Below are 21,838 nucleotides of genomic sequence, written 5' to 3'. Positions count from 1 at the left end.
TAAATAGGTAGAGTTATGATACTGTCAAGTATACATAGTAACTAGAATTTCTCTAATAGCTTTCATGGCTAGAGGAGGAAGATGAAGATGATGAGGATGGTTGCAGCGACTCCTGCGGCTTACCAACTGACCGCACACTTTATGCTAAACACTGTGCTAAACATTTTATTGCCTATTATCCCTATTTTAGGGATGAGGATATTGAGGCCTAAAGAAATGTAAGTTACTTACTCAAGGTCACATAACCAGATAAGTGTCACAGTGAGAACTCAACCAAAGTCTATTTGATCTTAATCATATTCTGCTCATAAATTCCAATCAGCATAATCAATTCCATATATGCCTAACATTTCCGGAGAATTTGGGAATGCTTATTGATCTTCAAGATTTATTCATCCTGTAATATGTTAACCTCTTGGTTTGCCTAGAAAACCTCCTAAAAGATAGTTAAAAGTAAAACTTTAGGCTTAACCAATTACAAATTCTAAATAGAAACAGTTTAACTAATTAGTGAGTGTTATCAGAGACTAAAATGGTAAAAAATTTAAAAGATTCTTAGAACTCTCAACCTCTATCTTCCAGGAAAGGCCCAAAGATGTGCTGTAACACACCTCCAGAAACCAGTGGACACCTGGCTAGTCTGCAGAAAAATGTGGATTAAGGAATAAAAGCGATAAGCAATTCAACGGTGATTTCTTTGGGATGTGATTTCTCTGTAGAAAAGGAGAACTTTGAGATTCATATGTGTTTTATGGTAATTAAAGAAAAGTGCTTTTATTCAGGGGGAATAAAAGATTCTGATTACTGCTTTGAAAACCAACTTTTTTTTTTTCCCAACAGTGAACTAAAATTGAAAAATAAGAAAGGATTCCTAATTTGGATCATCTGTAGCAATGGATGGGAAGGGCATTGTACTTACAATCTACTTTCATCAGATTTTAATCGTTCTAACCCACAATAACATAAAATTAAACAAATTTCAGTGATGTCCTTACAAAATTAAAATGGACTGTAGGAAATCATGGTTTTTGTTGTTGTTTTTGTTTTGGAAATTATCTTTTTAAAAACTGGACACACAGGATAAATTTCATTTCAGCAAGGATTAATGATTTGTACCAAAATTCTATTCCAAATAGCTAGCAGAACATATTTCATATTGTCTTCCAAACCCATGATTCTATCTCTTACTAGCTGTGTGGCCTAAAGAAAAAGCACCCATACTCTTTAAGCCTTCATTTTCTCATCTAAAAAACAGAAATAATATCACTAATTTGCTTCAGTTTCTGAAGTTTCCATGGTCCCTAGAATAGATAAATCCGAAGTTAAAAATCAAGGAAGTGAAAGTTAATCCAGCAGCTATTCTGTCAGGACAGCTCGCCACCATCATACTGGAATGACAGCGTCTTAGCATTACACATGGTCATCAGTACCTTCAGGAACAGCAGCACTCACACTCCTCTCCGTCCTCGGATGATGCTGCAGTCTCCAATATGTCACATTCTACCTGGCTCTGAGTCTTTTAGTTCTGACTCTTTAGGCTCATATCTCTCAGCTCTTGGTTCAGTTCGCAGTCCCTCACGTGGGGAGCACACACATAATCAAGCAAAAGACTTTTGGTATAGCCCAGGGAGCCTGTCTCTCTGAGAAATTACTCAACTATACCAAACGATACAAAAATCCATTCTTGAAATCCAAAAAAATGCTCTGGGGTTTTGTGACAATGAAGTAATGTATAAGAAAATAAGAAATGTATTTGTAAATGGTAAACATTAACCACATACATATAATAATTAATTAGTTATCACTGATAATCATGATTTCAAATGACTAGGACTCTGTTAACATTCTACATATTGCATCATTATAGAGATAATTCTTGACAAATTTAGGATCTTTAGAAGTAAAGTGCCACATAATGACAAGAAAAAAAAACTATTCCTAAATATAACAACCTTAAGCAACTCACTGTTGATCTTGGGGCAAGTCACTTCATTTCTATAAGCTTCTTATTCCTTAGGATAAAAAGAGAGGGCTAGATCCGGTGATTTTTATTAAATTGTGTAAAGTACTTTTTCCATGGGACCTACATCTTACTCCCTGTCCCAACCTATCACCTTTTTGCAAGGAAGAGGTGGCTCCTCACAGACAGTGTTATAAGAAAAGGCCACTGGCCATGCAATCAAGGTGAGCACTCCCACCCTCACTGAGGCACAGATGATGACATTGCCACTCCCTCCTTCCGCTTAGACCATCCAAAGTGCCCTAGAAGGCTAATGTGTAATTCATTGGTTTCTGACATTTAGTTGAAACTGGTCTCACCCATATATGAATATTTTGCTGTGATGGTATTCCAGGACACACTGTGCATGTATAGCCAGGAAGGAAAGGGGAGGTGTGGTGTGATTATTTTTCTTGGCATTGGGGGTGGGGTGGGTAGAGACAGGGGCATCCAGTGAAATTTATTCCGCATGGGTCAGCTCCTACCAAGAGGTCTGATCACTGGAATTACTGCTCATCCCTCTTTCATCACCAAATTCTCTGTTTTTTCTAACATTTTTATGGTAAAAAATTACAAAGACACAGAAAACTTGAAAGAATTACACAATGAATAGCTACATATTCACATTAGGATTCTGCAATTACTAATATTTTATTAAATATGACTTTGCTAAATGTGCTTTATCACGTATCTATACATCTTTTCATCAATCCATTTTTGGATACAATTTATAGTAAGTTTCAAACATTAGTATACCTTCCCCCAATACCACAGCATGTATGTCACTAACTAGAGTTCAATATTTACTTTTCTATTAAAAATTTACACATAGTGAAATGCATAATTTTTAAGTGTTACCATCTGATGAGTCTGACAAATGCGTACATCTAGGTAACCCAAACATACATTAAGAGAGAAAACATTCCCATCATCCTAGAAAGTCCATTCATAGCCCTTTCCAGTCAATCCTACCCTCACTTCTGCTCCCAAAGGCAACCATTGATCTGTTTTCACCACAGATTAGTTTTGCTGTCCTAAAACTTGTTGCTAATAGAATCATAAAATATCAATATCTTCTCTTTTGTGTTTGACTTCTTTCACACAATCTTATGTTTTTGCGATTCGTTCATTTTGCTGTATGTATTTTACAACTATACAGCAGTTTATATATCCATTCTTCCACCGAAGAACACCTGGGCTATTCTCAGATTCTTCTATTATGAATAAAAATGCTACAAAAATTCTTATACAAGTCATTTTGTGGACTTATGTTTTCAATTCTCTGAGGTAAATTCCTAGGAGTGGACTTGCTGGACCACAGGGCCAGTGTATGTTTCCATTCTAAAGAAACTGCAAGACATTTTTCTAAAGTGGTTGTACTGTTTCACATTTCCAACAACAACATATGAGAATCAAACATATACATCCATGTATGCCATACATCTTACAATTTTAATGTTATAATTTGCTTTTAACTAGACATATACATAGAAAAGAAATAGAGTCATCCCTTGGTATCTGCAAGGGATTGGTTCCAGGACCCCCGTGGATACCAAAATCTGCAATGCTCAAGTCCCTTATATAAAACATAAATCAATCCAGGTTGGTTGACCCTGAAGATGCAGAACCCACACAGATAAGGAGGGCCAACCGTATGAGGAAAAAACGTAAAAGTAGTCTTTTATACTTATCAACATATGTATTATTTCTGGTGCTGTTCCTCTCTTCCTGAAGATCTGAGTTTCCACTGGATATCATTTTTCCATCAGCCTGAAAATCTTCCCAAAGCATTTCTTATAGTACAGATCTGTTGATAATTTTCTCGGTTTTCACTTACCTGAAAATGTATTTTAGTTTCATTCTTAAAACATATTTTTGCTGGTTATGGAATTCTGGGTAGACAGTGTTTTGTTTTGTTTTTTAAATTTTATTTATTTATTTATTTTTGGCTGCATTGGGTCTTCGTTGTTGAACGCAGGCTTTCTCTAGTTGAGGTGAGCAGGGGCTACTCTTCGTTGTGGTGCGTGGGCTTCTCATTGTGGGGGCTTCTCTTGTTGTGGAGCACAGGCTCTAGGCGTGCGGGCTTCAGTAGTTGCAGCACGCAGGCTCAGTAGTTGTGGCTCATGGGCTCTAGAGCACAGGCTCAGTAGTTGGGACGCACGGGCTTACTTGCTCCGCAGCATGTGGGATCTTCCCGGACCAGGGCTCGAACCCATGTCCCCTGCATTGGCAGGCGGATTCTTAACCACTGCACCACCAGGGAAGCGCCGGTAGACAGTGTTTTGAGTTTTGTTTTTTTTTTCTTTCAGCATTTTGAAAATTCTGTTCCATTGTCTTCTCCATTCCATTACTTCTCATAAGAAATCAGCCATCATTTGTACTGTTGCTCCTTCTCTTTCTAATATGTCATTTATCCTGGTTACTTTCAAGATTTTCCCTTTATAATTGGTTTACAGCAGTTTGACCATAAAGTGCATAGGTATGGTTTCCTTTGTATTTATTTCCTTGAGCTTAGCTGGATTTTTAGAATCTGCAATTTTATTTATTTATTTTTACTAAATTTAGGGAGATTTTAGCCACTATTTCTACAAATATTCTTTTTTTCCATTATTTTCTTTATCTTGTCTTTCTGCAACACATTTAATTATACATATTGTCCCACAAGACACTAAGGCTCACTTAATTCTTTTCAACCTATTTTCTCTGATTTTCAGGTTATATAATTTCTGTTGACCTGTCTACAAGCTCATGCCTCTTTCTCTGTCATCTCTAATATTCTCCAATTTCTGCCACTTTTGGTCACTCTCCAGTACCTTCACATAGTTGTTTGTTTTACAGTTTGCTTAGAGTTTATAATTGTTATGTGTAGCTGAGCTGATATAAGCTACTTTGCCTTTATTAGAAACTGAAACTTCCTTCTTTCCCTGTGTATCTACAAAGAATACAGGTGATTCTACTATAATTAGCAAGTAGTATGGAAAAAAGAAGGTGTTCTATGATTCACACTGATGTACTTTTTGTCTTCTGATTAAAGACTAGAGCCACAAGAGACTCTAATAACACTATTCAGTAGAACTTTCTGAGATAATAGATTTTTTTCTGTGTTGTCCAATATGGTAACCACTTGGCACACAGACTACTGGGCACTTAAAATGTGGTTATTGTGTTTGGGAAACTGATTTTTTTTTTACTTTATTTAATTCTAATTAATTTAAAATAACCACATGAGGCTAATGGCTACTGCATTGGGCAACATGACTCTAAAGATCATCTGATGTGGTCTTTCTGTTTACAGATGATGAACCAGCAACTAAGAGTTTCCAGAAGAGGCCTGCCCATGATACATGGCTGGCTAGTGGCAAAACCAGGATTCCAATTTAGATCTCCCAATTCCTAGTCTGAAGCTCCTGCTACTCTGTAGAGGAAGAGAATGCAAAATGCTATGGTTGCAAGAGGACAACCAAAAATATAATAGGTGAGTGATGATAAATTAGACCTTGAAAAAATATAGCTGGAAAAAATGGAACAGTGAGAGCAGAATGATTTGCAAACATATCATACATTACACATACATACACACATATTCACTGGGTGTGCTCATTTCTTTTAAGGTAATAACTGTTTTGTTAGTAGGAGAAAAAGAGCTTTTTATAACTCATTACAGGCCCAAAAGGTCTGACTCAGACAATTTATACAAAGTACAAAGAGCACAATCAAGAAGTTGATGTCCCACCTCCATTCTTCACCAAGTGTCCACTTTCCAAGTCCTACAGTCTTCAGTGACTTGAAGAGTTACAGCTTAACACTTATTTGTTTCTCAAAAGCCTGTAAGACACACACCACTGGAAAGGTTGCCAAGCATTCCCCTCCTGAACTTAATACTCCCTATGAGGATACGGCTCTCTGCTAAAATGGAATGCTTTTTACTCTTTAACCACTCTCCTATACTACTGGAAGTAAAATAATTACCTCACTACATTCTTTCTCTCTGTCTCTGTCTCTGTCTTTCACACACACACACCCCACAAACCTTTGTGTGGATTTCATACTAGCACTACTAATATACTAATATACATGGTGTAGAAAAATGTCTGCAAAAAGGTCCAAGATAAACAGCATTGTTTTTGGAAAAAGTGCTGTGGTCAGGATGATGTCATAAAAAATCAACTAATCAATTTCCTGTACCACATCCTGAAGGAAATCCAGAAGGCTCAATTTTCTCACAGTCCAGTAGTCTTTCTGGGGGGACACTAATTGTTCCTGTGAACCCACAGGTGGTAAATTGATAATGATTATTATCTACCTTAAATCTTCAAAATCACAAAGAGTGAAATTTCATTGTAAAAGACCTTTAATGTGGGAGGCATTATGAAAATACAAAAAGTATCCTTATTAAATGTGAATTTCAGATTTTAGTTACTGACAGCAAAGAAAAGAAAAAATGAGTAAACTTAGTTGGTATTTAATATTGGACTTCAAAACGCTTCCTCTCCAGATCTGAGTAAAACAAAGACCACCATTCACAAGAGCCAAGGAGAGATCACTCTTTACCTACTATACACCCTCAGTGCTTTTCCTCCAGGTAACAAGCACTCACCAACACTGGGCTGGCACACCGCAGGAGACCTGCCAGATTTGAGCTCCCTGAGGGCATGAACAATGGCATATTTAGCTGTATACCCAAAGGCATTATAGCACCTGGCACAAAGTAAGTGCCCAGTAAGCATGTGTTGAATGAATGAATGAATGAGATTATCAATATAAATAAGCTATTCTCCTTTCCCTCCAGAAGCTGCCAGTTAAAAATGGGGAGAAGACCACCATTACAAACAAATAATCAATAAGCACCATAACTGAGGTATCACTAAGGGCTGTGATTTGCCAAACGATTTGAAAAAAATCTAAAGATTAATAAGAAGTGCTTCTGGCTTTAGAACAGCCTTTGTGGTGAGCAATTTGGGAAAAGCTTTTAATTTAAAATATGTATAACACCTGTTGACCCAGCAATTCCACTTGTTACACACTACTCTCGTCCTAAATGTATACAGACAGACTTGTAAAAGGTCTTTTCTCCTGCAACCATGCTTATAAAAGGAAAAAAAAAAAACTCCCTGAACATTCCATCAGCAGACAAAGGGCACATCCATAATACATATCACTACACAGAAGTTCAAAAGAACGTGGTTGATCTGTATGTGCTACCGTGAAAAGAGGTTCAACACTATTAAGTGAAAAAACATTTGGAAAACGTTATCATATTCCCACCTATGAAAAACAAAACCATAATAGAAAATGGGCTGGGGGCTTCCCTGGTGGCGCAGTGGTTAAGAATCCGCCTGCCAATGCAGGGGACACGGGTTCGAGCACTGGTCTGGGAAGATCCCACATGCCATAGATCAACCAAGCCCACACGCCACAACTACTGAGCCTGCACTCTAGAGCACGCAAGCCACAACTACTGAAGCTCGCACGCCACAACTACTGAAGCCCACGCGCCTAGAGCCCATGCTCCGGAACAAGAGAAGCCACTGCAATGAGAAGCCCATGCACCGCAACGAAGAGTAGCCCCCACTCGCCGCAACTAGAGAAAGCCCACGTGCAGCAACAAAGACCCAACACAGCCAAAAATAATAAATAAAATAAATAAATTTATTTAAAAAAAGAAAGAAAATGGGCTAGAGCCATGCTATCTAATACAAACATAATAATTTAAACTTTTTAGTAACCATAGAAAAATGTAAAAGAAAAGTGAAATTAACATATTTTATCTAACTCAGTGTATCCAAAATATTATCACTATGTTGCCATCAATATGCAAACTAAGTAATGAAATACTTTACATTCTTTTTTTCATCCTAAGTCTTCAAAGTCCAGTGTGGATTTTACATGTATGGCACATCTCAATTAAAACTACACACATTTTAAATGCTCAACAGTCACATGTAGCAGTGGCTACCAAAGTGGACAGTGTAGGTCTAGAAGGATACACTTCAAACTGGTAACAGTGTTCACTTCTGGAAAGGATTGTGTTTAATCTTTTACATCAATAACTAACTCATATATTACTTACATAATGGTAAAAACACAACAGTAAAAAACCAAGCAGTATGGGAATATAGATGGCTGAGCAAATATACCTATTCCAAGAGTTACTGAATATCTAGATAGAGCAGGGGGGACCAGGGAAAAATAAAATTTAACAATATTATTTACAATAACACACCCATGTGTACACATGTACACACACACACACAAAACCTAAGGATAAAACTAACGGAAAATATGCAATAGTTCTACATTGAAAACTATAAAACATTGCTGGAAGAGATTTTACAAGGCCTAATAAATGGAGAAATATACCATGTTCATGGACTATGAAATTCAAATATATTTATAGATTCAAAGCTATCCCAATCAAAATTCCAGCAGGATGTCTGAGTGAAGGGAGGGGGAACTATAAGCTAATTCTAAGACATATATATGTTTTATATATTTATATAAATATATACTTGCATATACATGAATGTAAAGAACCTGGAATAGCCAAAACAATTTTGAAGAAGAACAAAGCTACAAGAATTTCTAGAGTCATTAAAAAGCTACATAATTAAGCAATATGCTATTGTCATAAAGATAGACAAACAGATCAACAGCACACATCACCTTGTTTCTGACAAAAGTGGCACACAGTGCAATCTTGTGAATATATGGTGCTGGGTCAACAGGGTATTCACATGAGGGAAAAACTGAATTTTAATACCTGCCCCAAACCAAACACAAAAGTAAATTCCAGGTGGCAGCAGAGCTAAATGCAAAAGGTAAACAATAAAGCCTCATAGGAAAATATCTTCATGACCTTGGGATACATAAACATTTTCTTAAACAGGACACAAAAAGCACTAACCATTAAAGAAAGGAATGGTAAACCGGCCTTCACCAACATTGGTATGATATTGAGTAGAAAAGATAGAAATTGAGAAAGAGAGCTTTTTTTTTTTTTAACATCTTTATTGGAGTATAATTGCCTTATAATGGTGTGTTAGTTTCTGCTTTATAACAAAGTGAATCAGCTATACATATACATATATCCCTACATCTCCTCCCACTTGCATCTCCCTCCCATCCTCCCTATTCCACCCCTCTAGGTGGTCACAAAGCACCCAGCTGATCTCCCCGTGCTATGTGGCTGCTTCCCACTAGCTATCTATTTTACATTTGGTAGTGTATATATGTCCATGCCACTCTTTCACTTTGTCCCAGCTTACCCTTCCCCCTCCCCGTGTCCTCAAGTCCATTAGAAAGAGAGCTTTAGTGAGCAGAGACAATTCAAACAAACCTGGATAAGAAAAACACTGCTGAGGAGTCAAAGATAAGGTCTTCTATGCAGAGGGACCATAATAAGTAAAGATACAGAGGATAAAGTATAAGGCACGTTTAACAAAGTATGGCAAGTAGACTTGTATGAACAGATTATAAGGTGTTTGACACGCAAAGCAGCTGAAGAAAAGTAATAGGAAAAGGTTATGAAGGGGTTTGGATTTTATCTTAAAGGAAACAAAAGTCTGTCAAAGGCTTTTAAGCAGGAAAATTACACGATCAGAACTAAAGTTCAGAAGGGTAACTCAAAGAGCTCTGTAGGTGACGGACTGGATACATAAGAAACTAGAATCAGGGCAGAGTTAAAACAGATTTCACAAATTAGAATATTTACATACTCCAGTGTGACAAGAGGTATGCAAAGCTCCTAACAAACAGCGCTTTTTCGAAGAGTATCCAGTTTACTTGAATATCTGGGGGAAAACAATTTTACACTACAATAAACACTGATGTTATACAGGCATATGCAACATTCATCATTTAAATGATGATGACAATGATAATGTCAATAATAATGCTTTCTTGAATCTTTATGTCTCAGGCATTGTTTAAAGCAAGCCCTTTATATAAACTAACTCACTTAATTCTCACAACAATAAGCAAGAAGGTACTATTAGAATAACTTCTATCTAACTACAATATAGTTATTCACTCAGACATTTTGAATTTCTATATACCTTTTTACCTTTTATTTATTTTTTTATTAAGGCTTAACAATCCCTTATATTGCTGATGATAAAACTTGGTACAACTACTTTGGAAAACTGGTAAAAATCTAATGAATCTAAACATATGTATGACCAAACATTTAACAGAAATAAGTGCTGATGTTTACCAAAAGATATATATGTTTATAGCAGCTTTTTCAAAACAGCCAAAAATCGGAAACAACTCACATGTCCATCACACTTAGAAAAGTTATATAATTTTCAGGGTGAGAGTAATATGTGGCCAAGCCAGAGTTCAAGCCCAAGGCTGTCTAATATCTAAGTTCACACTCTCAGCCACTACACTACACCTGAAAGAAATTATATTCCTATGGCAGTGGCTTCAGGCTATGCTCACAGATCCAGGTAGTAGACACGCTCTCTTCTTTGCTTGGAGGAGAGTGTTAAAAAGTATAGAAAGTTCTGAGAGGAGGCTACTGCAACAGTCCAGACAAAAGATGATACGGCAGAAGGAAGGAGGCAGAAAAGAGATTTCTTTTATAGAAAGAAGAGAACCCAGTAACAAATCAAACATGCGAGTGAGATGACTTGGGCAACAGGACAAATGGTGAATGCAGAAGTAGGCAGAGATTGAGGGCTAAGTCAGGCATATTAAATTGAAGACGGGTGTCCAGGAGGCATTTGGATAAAGAAATATGAAGCTCAGGAGAGAAATCAGACTGATAAAAAAAACTTCAGATTCATCAGCATATGTGCATATCAGATTCCCTGAATAGAGAATAAAATCTCTAAAACAATATAATTAGTGTATTCTTCTGACAATTAATATTAACTCACAGGAAGGTCTCTGTGGCCATCTGAAATTAATTTTGAAACTGTTAAAGCAGACAGAAGGTTAGTTAGAATGAAAAATCCTGTGGCGAAGGCATCACCTCCACTATTAAGTATCTGAGAATAATTGTACAAAAGAAAAACATTTTGCTTTTTAAGGTAAGTGGCCAAAGTGGTTTCAGGCTGCTATCTTGCTACTTGGGAAATTCTTAAAATGTATTAGAGCAAAGATGTAAGAGGCAGAAAGATGCAGCTTGGTTTTCTCACCAATCATAGCATTCATAGTGGTTAATTTTTGCTTCAAAAGGCAGCTTCCTGTATTTTATTTCAATGCCAAAATAATGCAAAAGGAAAACCAAGATAAAATTTGAGGTCACAGATACAATGTAAGAGTAGAATAATCATTAAAAAGTACATCCTCTGAACTTTTTATACTCAAAGGGTATGACTGCTTTGGGGGAGAGTTCTCAAAGTTCTAACCAGTACAATAATTAAGAGAAAAAAAGTAGGGGTATAACACAAGGAAAGAAATGCACAAAATTATCATTATTTGCAGAAAGCCTGCATTACAAAACAATCCAAGGGAATCAACAAAAAATACTGAGCCATAATGACAATTTTCACATAGTCAATTACAAAACGTGCAAAGTAAACACCTTCCCTCTTTGCCATCAATAACTAATTTTCAGAAAAGACACAATGGAAAAAATATCCCATTTCCAACAATATATATTAAATATCTAGGGAAAAACCTCCCCAAAAGTATAGATCAGCAAGGGGAATAAAGAGTAAATGAAAGAACAGACCAGGCTCTTTAAATAGAAGATCAACTATTGAAACAACATCAATTTATCCATAATTAACAAGTAAATTTAATACACTTCCAGTAAATACCACAATGGGAGAGTCTCCAAAATTTGGCAAAATGAGTTAAAAATTCATTTGATGGGGGACAGAGAGACAAGAATATCCTAGACATTAAAAATAATAATAATGGTATGGGACTTGTAGCAGATGTAAAATATATTATAGAGCAACAAAAACTAAAACTATACATTAGAACACAAATTGCCCAACTGCTCAGTAGAATGATACAGCAATGCCCAGAATCAGATCAATATAAAATAACCAATATTGCAATAGAAAAACATATTTTGAGTATTCAAGATCTTTATAAAAGAAATTTTTAAAAATAGTAAACCCAGTAGTGACCAAAGAAATGCAAATTAAAACAATAAGATATCATTTTTTAAAATATCAAACTGACTTTTTAGTTTTAACAGTAATGCCTAGTGTTAGCTAGTGCAAGGAAATGAAAGCTTTTATACACTGCTCGTAGAACTGAAAACAGATACAGCCCTTCTGAGAGCAATTCAGCAATAAATATCAGAAGCCTTAATGTGTTTTTTTCTAAGCAAGCCCACTTCTAATACATTAACCAAAAGAAATGATGAGAGATATGTTCAAAGATCTATCTATAAAGATGTTTTTCCAGATTTTATAATACCAAAAATTTTGAAACAAACTAAATGTATAACAGTAGGGGGAAAGATTAAATAAATTATGATAGAGCCAAAAGACCTTCAGTAGAACATTTAATAAAATGAAGAAATGTTTAAAAGTAAGTGGAAGACAGGACAAGATGGCATACTATCAAGACGCGGAATTCGCGTCTCCTCACAACTAGGGCACCTACCAGGCACCGGTGGAGGACCACGGACACCTAAGGGGATGGGAGGAACCCCCAGCAACTGGGTAGGACATGGGGTGTGGGGGGAGTGAATCGGGAGGAGAAGTGGAGAGGGGAAGGGACTGGTGCCCCTGAGGGGCAGCTGGGGGACGGGAAGGGATCCCACCCCCGAAGGGGGAAACTGGGAACCACTGGGAGGGCAGAGGATCAAAGGGGAGCCGTGGCCCGGTTTCCCCTGCCCACTTAGACCCCCAGGAACCTGTTGAGTTCCCAGGCCTGATCCTCTGCCCACCGAGGCCCCCTCCAGCCCGCACGGGTCCTGAGGGAGTGGGAAGGAGGGCAGGGGGAGCAAAAGTAAAGGCTGGACCAGGACTGGCATGACTGAGGGGTGGCTGGGGTAGGGAAGAAGTCCCTACACCCAGCAGGACCCACCCACGGTTAGGGGTCCAGTGGTGATGGGGGAGATGGTGAGGGAGGGGTGAGAAGGAACAGAAGGGAACGGGCCAGTGCTTTCCCTGTCCACTTAGGCACCGGGAAGCCTGTTGGGCTCCCAGGCCTAATCCTCTGCCCTCGGAGCCTCCCTCCTGCCTCGAAGAACCCAAGCCCCGCACCTACACCCCCACCCAGCTCCCTGTCTCCATACTCGGAGACCCCCTCCAATGAGCTGGGCCTAAATTCCACCCACACACCCACACTCAGGGCCCTACCTCCAAACTCCCAAACTCCACACTCCAGAAGCCCTCCTTTCCACATGCTGCCTCTCCCCTTCTGCACAGGTCCTAAGCAGAGGCCCCGCCCAGACTTGAACATCACCCCACCTACGCCCCGTCCCACCCTAAACCCCACCCATGCCTAAGTTCCACCCCTCACCTAACCTCCGCCCTCACAGCCAAGGCTTGTTTTCTTTTTTCCTCTTTTAGATTGGGGTTCTGTTTTACCTTGTTGATTCACTGTTGTTGATTCTTTTATATTTTTATTTTTCCTAATCTTTTATTTTTCTAATTTTATTTTATTCTTTATACTTTGTTAGTGATCTCTTCTTTTGGCTTGTTCCCCTCCCCCTTTTTTTCTTTTTTTTGTTGTGGTTTTCTTTTACCTTGTTGCAGTTGTTTCAATTACAGTTTTATTTTACCTAACATATTTTTTATCTTTCTAATTTTATTTTGTTTTCTATTCTTTGATATTGTGCTGCTCCTTTTTTTCTTTCTTTCTTCCTTTTTTTTTTTTTTTTTTTGTGCTACAAAGCTTGCAGGATCTTGGTTCCCAGGCTGGAGGTCGGGCCTGAGCTCCTGTGGTGGGAGCTCCAAGTCCAAACCCCTGGACTGACAGAGAACCTCAGACCCCAGGGAATATCAATCGGAGTGAGGCCTCCTGGAGGTCCTCATCTCAGCACCAAGACCCAGCTCTATCCAACTGCCTGCAAATTCCAGTGCTGGATGTCTCAGGTCAAACAACCAGTAAGACAGGAATACAGCACCACCCATCAAAAAAAAAACGACAAAAAAAATATGTTACAGAAGAAGGAGCGAGGTAAAAACCTACATAAACCTACCTAAACCTACCTAAAAGATCAAATAAATGAAGATGAAATAGGCAACCTACCTGAAAAAGAATTCAGACTAATTACAGTAAAGATGATCCAAAATCTCAGAAACAGAATGGAGAAAATACAAGAAACATTTAACAAGGATCTAGAAGAACTAAAGAGCAAACAAACAGTGATGAACAACACAATTACTGAAACTAAAAATACTCCAGAAGGAATCAATAATGGAATAACTGAGGCAGAAGAACAGATAAGTGAGCTGGAAGATAAAATGGTGGAAATAACTGCCAGGGAGCAGAATAAAGAAAAAAGAATGAAAAGAATTGAGGACAGTCTCAGAGACCTCTGGGACAACATTAAACACACCAACATTCGAATTATAGGGGTCCCAGAAGAAGAAGAGAAAAAGAAAGGGACTGAGAAAATATCTAAAGAAATTATAGTTGAAAACTTCCCCAATATGGGAAAGGAACTAGTCAATCAAGTCCAGGAAGCACAGAGAGTCCCATACAGGATAAATCCAAGGAGAAGCATGCCAAGACACATATTAATCAAACTATCAAAAATTAAATACAAAGAAAAAATATTAAAAGCAGCAAGGGAAAAGCAACAAATAGCATACAATGGAATCCCCATAAGGTTAACAGCTGATCTTTCAGCAGAAACTCTGCAAGCCAGAAGGGAGTGGGAGGACATATTTAAAGTGATGAAAGGGAAAAACCTACAACCAAGATTACTCTACCCGGCAAGGATCTCATTCAGATTCAACAGAGAAATTAAAACTTTTACAGATAAGCAAAAGTTAAGAGAATTCAGCACCACCAAACCAGCTTTACAACAAATGCTAAAGGAACTTGTCTAGGCAGGAAACACAACAGAAGGGAAAGACCTACAAAACCAAACCCAAAACAATTAAGAAAATGGTAATAGGAACATACATATCGATAATTACCTTAAATGTAAATGGATTAAACGCTCCAACCAAAAGACACAGACTGGCTGAAGGGATACAAAAACAAGACTCATATATATGCTGTCTACAAGGGACCCACTTCAGACCTAGGGACACATACAGACTGAAAGGGAGGGGATGGAAAAAGATATTCCATGCAAATGGAAACCAGAAGATTCAAAGCTGGAGTAGCAATTCTCATATCAGACAAAATAGACTTTAAAATAAAGACTATTACAAGAGATAAAGAAGGACGCTACATAATGATCAAGGGATCAATCCAAGAAGAAGATATAACAATTGTAAATATTTATGCACCCAACACAGGAGCACCTCAATACATAAGGTAAATGCTAACAGCCATAAAAGGGGAAATCGAGAGTAACACAGTCATAGTAGGGGACTCTAACACCCCACTTTCACCAATGGACAGATCATTCAAAATGAAAATAAATAAGGAAACACAAGCTTTAAATGACACATTAGACAAGATGGATTTAATTGATATTTATAGGACATTCCATCCAAAACCAACAGAATACACTTTCTTCTCCAGTTCTCATGGAACATTCTCCAGGATAGATCATATCTTGGGTCACAAATCAAGCCTTAGTGAATTTAAGAAAACTGAAATCGTATCAGGTATCTTTTCCGACCACAACGCTATGAGACTAGATATCAATTACAGGAAAAAATCTGTAAAAAATAGAAACACATGGAGGCTAAACAATACACTACTAAATAACCAACAGATCACAGAAGAAATCAAAGAGGAAATAAAAAAATACCTAGAAACAAATGACAATGAAAACATGACGGCCCAAAACCTACATGATGCAGCAAAAGCAGTTCTAAGAGGGAAGTTTATAGCAACACAATCCTACCTCAAGAAACAAGAAAAGTCTCAAATAAACAACCTAACCTTACACCTAAAGCAATTAGAGAAAGAAGAACAAAAAAACCCCAAAGTTAGCAGAAGGAAACAAATCATAAAGATCAGATCAGAAATAAATGAAAAAGAAATGAAGGAAACAATAGCAAAGATCAATAAAACTAAAAGCTGGTTCTTTGAGAAGATAAACAAAATTGATAAACCATTAGCCAGACTCATCAAGAAAAAAAGGGAGAAGACTCAAATCAATAGAATTAGAAATGAAAAAGGAGAAGTAACCACTGACACTGCAGAAATACAAACGATCATGAGAGATTACTACAAGCAACTCTATGCCAATAAAATGGACAACCTGGAAGAAATGGACAGATTCTTAGAAATGCACAACCTGCCGAGACTGAACCAGGAAGAAATAGAAAATATGAACAGACCAATCACAAGCACTGAAATTGAAACTGTGATTAAAAGTCTTCCAACAGGGCTTCCCTGGTGGCGCAGTGGTTGAGAGTCTGCCTGCCGATGCAGGGGACATGGGTTCGAGCCCTGGTCTGGGAGGATCCCACATGCCGCGGAGCGGCTGGGCCCGTGGGCCACAACTGCTGAGCCTGCGCGTCTGGAGCCTTTGCTCCGCAACGGGAGAGGCCACGATGGTGAGAGGCCCGCGCACCGCGATGAAGGGTGGCCCTCACTTGCCACGGCTGGAGAAAGCCCTCGCACAGAAGCGAAGACCCAACACAGCCATAAATAAATAAATAAATAAATAATTTTTTAAAAAAAATCTTCCAACAAACAAAAGCCCAGGACCAGATGGCTTCACAGGTGAATTCTATCAAACATTTAGAGAAGAGCTAACACCTATCCTTCTCAAACTCTTCCAAAATATAGCAGAGGGAGGAACACTCCCAAACTCATTCTACGAGGCCACCATCACCCTGATACCAAAAGAAGATAAAGATGTCACAAAAAAAGAAAACTACAGGCCAATATAACTGATGAACATAGATGCAAATATCCTCAACAAAATACTATCAAACAGAATCCAACAGCACATTAAAAGGATCATACACCACGATCAAGTGGGGTTTATCTCAGGAATGCAAGGATTCTTCAATATACACAAATCAATCAATATGAGACACCATATTAACAAAGTGAAAGATAAAAACCATATGATAATCTCAATAGATGCAGAAAAAGCTTTTGACAAAATTCAACACCCATTTATGATAAAAACTCTCCAGAAAGTAGGCATAGAGGGAACCTACCTCAACATAATAAAGGCCATATATGACAAACCCACAGCAAACATCATTCTCAATGGTGAAAAACTGAAACCATTTCCTCTAAGAGCAGGAACAAGACAAGGTTGCCCACTCTCACCACTATTATTCAACAGTTTTGGAAGTTTTAGCCACGGCAATCAGAGAAGAAAAAGAAATAAAAGGAATCCAAATCGGAAAAGGAGTAAAACTGTCACTGTTTACAGATGACATGATACTATACATACAGAATGCTAAAGATACTACCAGAAAACTACTAGAGCTAATCAATGAATTTGGTAAAGTAGCAGGATACAAAATTAATGCAGAGAAATCTCTTGCACTCCTATACACTAATGATGAAAAATCTGAAAGAGAAATTAAGGAAACACTCCCATTTACCATTGCAACAAAATGAATAAAATACCTAGGAATAAACCTACCTAAGGAGACAAAAGACCTGTATGCAGAAAACTGTAAGACACTGAGGAAAGAAATTAAAGGTGATACCAACAGATGGAGAGATATACTATGTTCTTGGGTTGGAAGAATCAACATTGTGAAAATGACTATACTATCCAACGCAATCTACAGATTCAATGCAATCCCTATCAAACTACCAATGGCATTTTTCACAGAACTAGAACAAAAAATTGCACAATTTGTATGGAAACACAAAAGACCCCAAATAGCCAAAACAATCTTGAGAAAGTAAAACGGAGCTGGAGGAATCAGGCTCCCGGACTTCAGACTATCCTACAAAGCTACAGTAATCAAGACAGTATGGTACAGGCACAAAAACAGAAATATAGATCAATGGAACAGGATAGAAAGCCCAGAGATAAACCCACACACACATAGTCAACTTATCTTTGATAAAGGAGGCAAGAATATACAATGGAGAAAAGACAGCCTCTTCAATAATTGATGCTGGGGAAACTGGACAGCTACATGTAAAAGAATGAAATGAGAACACTCCCTAACACCATACACAAAAATAAATTCAAAATGGATTAGAGATCTAAAAGTAAAGCCAGACAGTATAAAACTCTTAAAGGAAAACATAGACAGAACACTCTATGACATAAATCACAGCAAGATCCTTTTTGACCCAGCTCCTAGAGAAATGGAAATAAAAACAAAAATAAACAAATGGGACCTAAGGAAACTTAAAAGCTTTTGCACAGCAAAGGAAACCATAAACAAGACCAAAAGACAACCCTCAGAATGGGAGAAAATATTTGCAAATGAAGCAACTGACAAAGGATTAATCTCCAAAATATACAAGCAGCTCATGCAGCTCAATATCAAAAAAATAAACAACCCAGTCCAAAAATGGGCAGATGACCTAAACAGACATTTCTCCAAAGAAGATATACAGATTGCCAACAAACACATGAAAGAATGCTCAACATCATTAATCATTAGAGAAATGCAAACCAAAACTACAATGAGATATCATCTCACACCGGTCAGAATGGCCATCATCAAAAAATCTACAAACAATAAATGCTGGAGAGGGTGTGGAGAAAAGGGAACCCTCTTGCACTGTTGGTGGGAATGTAAATTGATACAGTCACTATGGAGAACAGTATGGAGGTTTCTTAAAAAACTAAAAATAGAACTACCATATGACCCAGCAATGCCACTACTGGGCATATACCCTGAGAAAACCATAATTCAAAAAGAGTCATGTACCAAAATGTTCATTGCAGCTCTATTTACAATAGCCAGGACATGGAAACAACCTAAGTATCCATCGACAGATGAATGGATAAAGAAGATGTGGCACATATATACAATGGAATATTACTCAGCCATAAAAAGAAACGAAATTGAGTTATTTGTAGTGAGGTGGATGGACCTAGAGTCTGTCATACAGAGTGAAGTAAGTCAGAAAGAGAAAAACAAATACCGTATGCTAACACATATATATGGAACCTAAAAAAAAAAAAAGAAAGAAAAGAAAATGGTTCGAAGAACCTAGGGGCAAGACGGGAATAAAGATGCAGACCTACTAGAGAATGGACTTGAGGATATGGGGAGGGGGAAGGGTAAGCTTGGACAAAGTGAGAGAGTGGCATGGACATATATACACTACCAAACGTAAAATAGATAGCTAGTGGGAAGCAGCCACATAGCACAGGAGATCAGCTCGGTGCTTTGTGACCACCTAGAGGGGTGGGATAGGGAGGGTGGGAGGGAGGGAGATGCAAGAGGGAAGAGATATGGGGACATATGTATATGTATAACTGATTCACTTTGTTATAAAGCAGAAACTGACACACCATTGTAAAGCAATTATACTCTAATAAAAATGTTAAAAAATTTAAAAAAATTAAAATCTACAAACAATAAATGCTGGAGAAGGTGTGGAGAAAAGGGAATCCTCTTGCACTGTTGGTGGGAATGTAAATTGATACAGTCACTATGGAAAATAGTGTGGAGGTTCCTTAAAAAACTAGAAATAGAACTACCATACGACCCAGCAATCCCACTATTGGGCATATGCCCTGAGAAAACCATAATTCAAAAAGAGTCATGTCCCACAATGTTCATTGCAGCACTATTTACAATAGCCAGGACATGGAAGCAACCTAAGTGTCCATCGACAGATGAATGGATAAAGAAGATGTGGCACATATATACAATGGAATATTACTCAGCCATAAAAAGAAACGAAATTGAGTTATTTTTAGTGAGGTGGATGGACCTAGAGTCTGTCATACAGAGTGAAGTAAATTAGAAAGAGATAAACAAATACCATATGCTAACACATATATATGGAATCTAAAAAAAAAAAAAAGGTGAACCTAGGGGCAGGACAGGAATAAAGACACAGATGTAGAGAATGGACTTGAGGACACAGGGAGGGGAAAGGGTAAGCTGGGACGAAGTGAGAGAGTAGCACTGACGTACATACACTACCAAATGTAAAATAGATAGCTAGTGGGAAGCAGCTGCATGGCACAGGGAGATCAGCTTGGTGCTTTGCGACCACCTAGAAGGGTGGGATAAGGAGGGTGGGAGGGAGATGCAAGAGGGAGGGGATACGGGGATATACATATGCATATAGCTGATTCACTTTCTTATACAGCAGAAACTAACACAATATTCTAAAGCAATTATACTCCAATAAAGATGTTAAAAAAAAATAAGTTGAAAATATTAATGAAAAAACAAGTTAAAACAGTATATAATAGGATTTCAATTCTTGTGTGAATACATATGAACAATTATAACTGCATATATGATCAAAAGATTATACCCAAAATATTAATAGGATGGTAAGCTTACAGTTGGTTATTTTCATGTATTTCTTATGTAATTAGATAAAACTAATAAATATCACCTTTTAAAAAAACCATGGGGACTTCCCTGGTGGCGCAGTGGTTAAGAATCTGCCTGCCGATGCAGGGGACGCGGGTTCAAGCCCTGGACCTGGAAGATCCCACATGCCAAGGTGCAACTGGGCCCGTGCACCACAACTACTGAGCCCACGTGCCACACTGCTGAAGTCTGTGCACCTAGAAACCATGCTCCACAACAAGAGAAGTCACAGCAAGGAGAAGCCCGAGCACCGCAATGAAGAGTAGTCCCCACTTGCTCCAGCTAGAGAAAGCCTGCGTGCAGCTAGAGAAAGCCTGCATGCCGCAACGAAGACCCAACGCAGCAAAAATAAATAAATAAATAAATAAATAAAGTTCAAAACTCAATTTTAAAAAAAACCAAGGATCTGTGACTATATATATAATATATATAATAGGATGGTGGAAAATATCTGTTCTTTGCTAAAGGAATAAACTATCTTATCACTCAGCAAAACATGACTTATCTGCTGACCAGGTTTTAGAACCCCATATGGCAACTTCTGCATCTCACTTGGGGGCCAGCTTGATTTCTACCTGTTTCACAAAGCTTCCTCAGCTCTATATCAGTCTCTGTTTCCTCTGGAATTCCAGAATCTTGGCAGCGATTGAGTGTTCTCCTTTTTAATACCTATCACAACCCTATGTCCCTAATTAAAAGTCTTTCTAGCTTATCCAGTAATCGAGCTAATATATACACCTCAAGGGTTAGGAAAATGGGGTATAAATTCAGCTCTTGACATATTTATAGCTATATGTCCCTACACTAAATGGCTCTATCTAGATACTGATGCTGTTTTAGTTCTTAAACCTGGCTCTCACTTCTTAATGCCATCAGTATATCTGCCTCTAGAAATCTGAGCCCTCTTTTCATTCTCTTAACATCAAGAAATCAGATAATCTGGCTTATAAGAAATGTTTGTAAACTAAGAGTAAATAGGTAAAGAGAAAAGTGTTTAGGCAACTCTCTTGAGAAGAAAATTGCCCCAAATTCACCGCCCTTGGAGCTTTCAAAGGCTTTTTTCTGATACCCATGGATGAGAGAGACTTTCTGGGAGTCCAGCTTTCCCAAGGGGAGATTCCAGCATGCCACTGAAGTAAAGGTTTTTTTCTTTCCCAATTCCTTTCTAGTGCCTGACTGTGTTCTAGAGACATGAAGATGCTGGGTCATTTAAATAATATAGTTAATCTCCATAACGTCCTACAGTGACATTCTGAGATGTAAATGTAACTAAACATATTTTCCAACACATAGA

The 21,838-nt window shown here is 37.9% G+C and overlaps 1 protein-coding gene across 4 annotated transcripts in view; it reads right to left on the bottom strand.

Annotated features, from left to right (window-relative positions):
- TTC28 (tetratricopeptide repeat domain 28) overlaps positions 1-21,838 on the bottom strand; it is a 651,841-nt gene that overhangs the window by 256,216 nt on the left and 373,787 nt on the right. The gene's annotated exons all lie outside the window — the stretch shown is intronic.

The sequence above is a fragment of the Balaenoptera musculus genome, chromosome 14 (assembly GCF_009873245.2).
Source record: "Balaenoptera musculus isolate JJ_BM4_2016_0621 chromosome 14, mBalMus1.pri.v3, whole genome shotgun sequence".
Lineage (NCBI taxonomy): Eukaryota > Metazoa > Chordata > Mammalia > Artiodactyla > Balaenopteridae > Balaenoptera > Balaenoptera musculus.
Note: the sequence above shows the minus strand (reverse complement) of the source record. Positions and strands in the feature narration are given on the sequence as shown.